This window comes from Dioscorea cayenensis, chromosome 4, assembly GCF_009730915.1.
Source record: "Dioscorea cayenensis subsp. rotundata cultivar TDr96_F1 chromosome 4, TDr96_F1_v2_PseudoChromosome.rev07_lg8_w22 25.fasta, whole genome shotgun sequence".
In the NCBI taxonomy this organism is placed as follows: domain Eukaryota; kingdom Viridiplantae; phylum Streptophyta; class Magnoliopsida; order Dioscoreales; family Dioscoreaceae; genus Dioscorea; species Dioscorea cayenensis.
The window spans coordinates 20,189,020-20,196,628 of NC_052474.1; positions in this window are offsets into that span (position 1 = coordinate 20,189,020).

The window sequence follows — 7,609 nt, forward strand, 5'->3', positions numbered from 1 at the left end:
AGGGCGGAGAAGGAGGAGGAGGAGGGTAATGGTTGGTAAGAGATGGGACGCGAGATTGCGACAAAATAACGTCAAAATATCGTAAAATCTCATCTCGAATATCTCGTGGTGCGAGTTACGAGATATTGGTTGCGGATTCGGGTATGTTTGGGATCCAGAACCCGATAAGAACAAGAGATATTTTGCGGATTCGGGTATTATTATTATTATTATTATTATTATTATTAAATATTTATTGTAATTTTATTTTAAGAAAAAAAGAAAAAAAAATGTTCAATCAAGTACATTAAAGACTTCTTTTTATTTTTAATGATTAAAATGTACATAATCTTAGGCTGGCTACAAAGAGAATGTCTCAATGTTTTCTTGTCTCCTAAACTTTATATATGTATATATAGGTGTTTTGATAAATTATTTTACTATTTTTTTCCTTTATATTGCTTCTTAAAAAAAATTATATATTCATATTTATGTCTGATAATTAAAGTTATAACGAATGCATATGGAATTATAATAATGCAAGTGATTTATTTGCTTATTACTTGTTAGGGTTGTTTGAAACACAATAAAATAAATACAAAGATTATTTTTATATAAAATGGATAATTATATATATCAAAATGAAATAGAAAAAAAAAATAGTACAAGGACGGAAAAAAGCAATGACACAAACAAAACCATGATAGAAACAATACATACTACTACTATAAAGTGAAGATTTGAAATCCTTCTTATTCAAAATTTAATAGTTTATGCATTGTCCACATTTACTAAAATTAAAAAAAAATTAGATAATACATATTTCTCCGATTTTGTAAAGTATAACATTTGATTAGAAAATGTTGAAACTTTGAGAAAGTATTGATGTGCTTAAAGAATGCATAAATGCTACCGTCAGTCCGTCACAATAGTTGAACAGAGTGAATAAGAAGAGGCCTTCCCTAGTTTTTTTTACAAATCCCTATAGTTTTGTATAAATGAGCATACAATTTAAAAATAAATAAATTTTTGAGAAAGTATTTATAAAAAATCTATTGTTTAGCCCCTTTGGTTTTTCACTAATTCCGTCATAACTTTTAATAATATGCTTGGCCCCCTAGAAAAAAAAATTTATATCCATTGCAAAGGCAAGGGTTCAACTCTCTCACAATGCATGATTGAGATCTAAAAAAAAATCGTGTTAGTGAAAACTATATTAATTGAAAATAATATTGAATGTTTTTTTTTCATTTTAAAAGAGTAAAATTGGGAGATTTTTTTTAAAAAAAAAACCAATGGTATGGGACTAAGGACAATCAAGGCTAGGCCAATACAAGGGCAAGGATGGGATTATACAGGGACCCAATTGATGAGGATACAAGGGACCAATTCCTTTCCATGTGGATGAATCATTTCCCAATCACACCCTGATTATTGGGTCCACCCTCCCTTTCAACTCTCCTTTTCCATCCTCTCCCTACATCCCCCTCTTGCCCCTATCCTATCCTGTTCCATATATATATATTTATAAATAATAAAAAATATATATATACTCATAAATAAAATTTTAATTTATTATATATATAATGTATATTTGTCAAACCTTGTATTTTTGCCCTTGGTTTAGAATTATATACGTGGAAAAGTACTACTATAGTTCTATCAATTTTTTATATATCAAAAGTATTTTTAAGCATTTTTTTTAGAAATATGTTCAAATCACATATAGGTTTTCTACGTGTGACTTTTAAATTAAAAAGAAATTAAAATACCAATTACCTTATTACAAGTACAATGTGTTATAGTTTTTTTTTTAAATATTCAATTGGGACTACCGTTTCAAAACTTTTATTATTAATCCATTAATATTTTTAATTTAATTATTATTTTTTTAAATTATTCTTTTGGTTTCTAATTATTTATCACTTTTAAATTTTACCTAATTATTAAAGTTGTTATTAAAACTTTTAAAATCTAAAAAGAACTATAGTGATTGGATAATATTACCATTTCATTTTGATTAATTACTTCTATTGATGCACACTCGTTTTTTTAATAACATTCATTAAATAAAACAAACACAATTGAAAAAATAAACAAGAGTGAGTAACGTTTTTATAAAAATTTTAATAATTACAAGTGATTTGAAAAAAAAATTAAATTAAAATGACAGATAATTTAAACAGTTAAGAGTAATTTAATGTAATTGTTTTTTTTTTAAATTACATTTTTACCATTGTTTGACATGTGAGCTTGACCAGGCGAGAAGAAAAAAAATTGAAGGAAAAACAAGTAAAATAGTGATTTTTAAAATAATAAAGATTTATTATGAGTAATTTTTAAAGGGTTATGTTTGTGCATGTCTTCTAAAAATGGGAAATTACTTTTACACCTCTATAAAAATGATTTATATTTATATATTTTACTAATTATTCTTATTTGCTTGTATGATTTATATTTATATATTCTATTAATTATTCTTATTTATTTTTATGAAACGATAAAAAATGCAAAAGTAATTCTAATTTTTGTTTTTCGTAAAAAAATTATGGCGGAGGGAATAATTGTGATTTTTTTTTTCAATGAAATGAAATGAATGCATAATTTCACCAAAGGATCTTTGGTTTAGCGGCATCAACCCTACTGCAAAAAGGTACGTGTTGGTAAGCTCATTGTCAGTATTCAAAACACTCAACTTAATAATGCTAAGGGTTCTCAACTATGAATGTGGGGTTATAGCCCAATCTCCATGACTACTAAAAGCCTGTATTATCTCTTGTGTGTAAACCCTTAACTTATTAAGAAAGATTATAAATAAGCTGATCAATTCAAAGATGTCATTCCTAATTATGAGAATAATTCAAGGGATTGTATGGAGACTCAAATCATCTCAAAACAGTAAGTTGGAACAAGAGGATTTATCTCATTTATTCACGACAAGTGGCGGACAAAAATAATGGCAAGTGACAACTCAAGATAGTAATTGATTGATTCCAATTTGATTTTTCCATTCTTTGTATGATTGATTTGAATTTCTATTTTCTTTCCTTTCCGTATATTATCTTTTATTGTAACAAAGTCTATAAATATAATAAGAGTTGAACTCTCTCCTCATGTTGAAAAAAAAAATTCATTATTTATAAAAATCTTGTTAATTTTCAATTTTTCTTCATAACTCTCGATATATTTTTTGTATTTTGTATACACAAAAAACCCCATAGCTTTAATATTATTCCTAGTTGTTTGCACTAATTATGCGCAAATGGCAATAATAACACAGACACATGATTTAGTTTTGACAAAAAAAAAAAGGAAAAAACAAATAATAATAATAATAATAATAATAATAATAATAATAATAATAATAATAATTGCAAACTACACAAAAACTTAAAAACAAGGAAATCATAGAGAGATGGTGACATGTGTGAATTATAAATTACATTTGAGCTATATCCTATGTACTTAAAAATGCTTAGCAAATCACAATCAAATAAAATTTTTAACATATTTTATATGGTTGTTTGATATTTTTCAAGGTTTATTAAATTTATGACCTCATTTCAGTGTTACAAATTAAAAAAATAATGTGTGGGATTTGAAAGTTGACTTTTAGTTATGATCAAGCTTTGACTTTAATTTTCCAACGTTCTAGTTACATAATTAACCACCATTTGTTCCTAAATTTCATATAAATAATAATTAAATATCTATCAATGAAATTTTCCACCTTGAAGTAACCTTTGCTTCATTGTTAAAATTAAATAAAAAAAGAATAAAAAATCACATTAGTAGTATAAGTGTGTAATTTCACATGTGTACTTATAAAAATGAATTATTAAATTAATTTATTAAATTATAAATAAAAAAAAACTCAGAGTATTTTTCATAAAAATTAAAATTAAAGAAAAGATACACAAAAACAAAATATTCAATTATTAATTATTATAAAATAATAAATATATATTTTAACATTTTTAATAAACAGAAAATGTCGAAACGTTCTAAAGAGTCAAATTATTTTATTCATTTCATGTATTTGTAATGAAAAAAATGATGTTGGTTTTTAAATTAAAAATAAAAAAGGAAAATATCTTGACGCATAATTGGGTTGATGGAGCATGATAAGCAAAAGGGCTGCGAAGGAACAATATACCAGAACCGCTGGGTTCGTTGGGATTCGCCCTTGCGCTACGTGCGTCCAGCTAAGCAGCGCGCCCCAATATCTCGCGTCCTTCATATCGTGAGACGATAAATTGACAAAATATCGCGAGATGAGTGGGAAGTTGGAAACCCAGAGCGCTGATGAATAACAGCTCAAAAGTTGTGGCGAGGGACCATCGTACCAACGCTGCACAAACGTGGTTTCTTAATCAGAGCCGTACGATCATTGGACCATTAGATCCAACGGTGGTGATGGGCTTTCACTTGATTCAAATATCCTCATTGTTTTGCTGGAAATTACCAACCCGCCCGTCCCACACAACGTATTCAACCTCGAGGGTATTTTCGTCATATAATAATTAAGCAATTCCCCCAAATTTTAGGGCATTCATTTTGTCAGGATCGGAGAAGCTGAGGCGCTCTTCTCCGAGAGCAATGGAAGCATCGGAGATGGAGGTTCCGGCGAGGCGCCGATCGAACCGTCTGCTTTTGAGGTCGTCGGTGCCGATCGGCTGACTCCTGCATGTGGGAGGATGGCCTGGTACTTAGAGATGGATGCGTTGCGATAGAGTTTGGACACGAGGATTGCAAACCGTGGTACTTTCTCGTTTGTTTTCACTTTTCATAGTCAAAGATCCGATTTTTGATTGTTTTTTTCCAGTTTAGATGAAATAGTGTTCAGTTTGGGAGTTTCTTGAATGTTGTTGATTTTGGTGCTATTGGGATTTGTCTTCATGTTTGGATGTCATAGTCTTGCGGTTCAGAACTTTGTTTTAGCTCTAGCTTGTAGGAAAATGCAACCTTGGATCTATGTTGTATCTACTTCACTTGAGTTTGTTTTGAGCTTTCAAACCTGAGCTTGTCAAGTTGGTATGGTCTGGAACTGTAGGGGATGTTTTGGTTTGAAGAAGTGTACAGGTGCATCATGTATAGAAAAACAGATTGCTAATACCACTAGGGGTTTAGATTACCCAAATTATCTTATGATATTCGATATACAATTTCATAAAAAAATTATTTTTAATGAAAATATTTGAGAAAATTGCACATTTATAGATATACACACACCCGGAATAGTTATGGTTGCATGTATCTACTTATTGTATATATGGGTATTAGTTAAATTTTTTTACATGGTATCTAGAATTGAAATACTCAAGGTATATATCTATGCTTGTATTGCCTGTTGTTGAATATGTTGTTCTTTTTTTTTGTTTTTCACTTTTATCAAATCTAGAGTTATTATTTGAATTTCCCTATTTCTCCCTTTTTTTCTTGAATTTCTTCTCAATCCGATCTCTCTATGCTAAATACCTTGAATTTTGGATATGAGTTAGATAACCTAAGCACTTTAATCTTGTTGAGAAGGAGAACCCATCAAAGAAAAGGAACAAAATGAGCTCTCTACGAACAATTTGAATAACATTATCAATATGTGTATATGTGATGCAGTTTTCAACCTTTCTGGGGGTATATATGTAAATGCATTTCTTTATGAGGTGATTACAAGGGGTGTTTGAATGTGCTGATGAAGTTGATGCCTGATAATCGAAGTGCTAGTTTGATATTCGAAGTTCTTGAGAATTTATTCCTGATCTGTGTGGAAGGCTGACCACGAGATTGGGAGGAGGGCAAGGCCAAAGGGGAGTCTAACATCGGGAGATTGAGAGCAAGGGTAAGTCGGAAAAAGGAGAAGGCTATGAGGCAATTGGTGATTATCACTTATCAGGGTTTGGGCTATTAGATATATCAAAATCACATTAAACCCCTTTTTAAAAGAAAGCCATGATAAAGTCCTTTTACTAGTATAGAAAATTTCAGCCTGAACATAATTACTATTCAGTCTTTATTATTTAAATATAATTTAGTATTCAGTCTTTATTAATGAACACATTTTTTTCAGCCCTTTTTTTTTAAAAATAAAATTTGTGATTTAGGCTGTAATTAATAAATTGTTTAAAAATTATTAATAATGATAATCATTTTTAACGGATTGCATTTACTAATAAATTTGATACTGTATATAACTATTTAAAATAAAAGGCTTTATTGGACTTGACCAAGCTTTATCAAATAAGGTTAGGTTTGTCGGAGCTTAGCTTGTTTCATTTTGAGCTTGTAGTGTTTGCCAAACCTAGGTTCATTTATTATTCAAATGAGCTTAAGCAAGTGAAAACTCAAGCCAGACTTGAGTGGCAGCTTGTCTAGTTGTTTCATGACCTTATGTGCAATGTGGATATTATTGCGGCATGGTAATCAAAATCCGTAGATTCACATGACTGAGATAGGAAAATCAATTCTAACAAAAAATGATGTGATATGGCCTCTTTTCAAACAATAATTGAGTATGGTATGTGCTCTCCTATTACCCAGATACAATTACTTTGTGTTATTAACCCTATCCCAAGGGTGCGTGCATATGTGGTAGTAGTTATGCCTATGTCCATTTGTCCTTAGCCTAGGCAAACCCTAATGACCTTGTTAACTTAAATTTGAGCTGGAGTTGAAGGAAGATAACCACTTTCGCATGATATCCATGAATCACAAACAAAAGACATGCTATATGTAGGGGTTTAAAAAAGTCAAGCTTCAGTAAGCTAACCTCAGCTCAAGCTTGGCTGGACAAGTTTTTTCCTAGCTTTGTGCTCATTTTGGGCTAGTTCCTGTTTAAACTTGGCTATTCTTACTCGTCAAATTTTACCAGTCAATGCAGCATGGCTGTGCATGATGAAGTGTGGCTGTGGTTGAGCAAGTGGTTAGAATTCCCTTTTGGTTGTAGTGAGAATTGTTATGTACCTTTAAATAAGATCAAAATTTTACAAAACCCTTCATTATGCGTGAAGTTGCATGATGAAGTGTGGCATGGTGGGAAGTGGCAGAGTGCCTCAAGGTAAGGGTATTCAACCAACTTGGTAAAACTGATGAACCAAATTGAACCTAAAAAAATTTTACAGTTCGGTTCCTTCTTTTTTTCACCAATCAGTGTGGTTTGGGTTGCTAAAAAACTGAACTGAACCAATTCCTCAAGTTTTTCACTTTTACCATCAGCAGGTAGTTTTTTTTTTAATTATTATTATCATAACAAATACTAATTATCTCAAACAGATAAAAACATGAATTGAATTATATCCGGTTTGGTTCAGTTTCAGTTCTTTAACAAATCCAGTTCAATTTTTGGTAGGAAATATTTAACTTTGATTGGTTTGGTTTGGGTTTGGTTAAAATTGCACCCAAATCCAAACCAAATTGTCCTGTGAATACCCTACAGTAATGTGCAAGGCATTAGGTGAAGTGGTATGGTGCGGTCAATGGCGGAACTAAGAGGATGATGAAGGGGGTGTTTGACTCAAAGAACTAAAAACAAATTTTGAAAGTTCTTTCTACAAATATATATATATATATATATATATATATATAGGTTAAACATCATCTGCGGACGTTCGTAGAGTCGTCCGCGAGATGATGT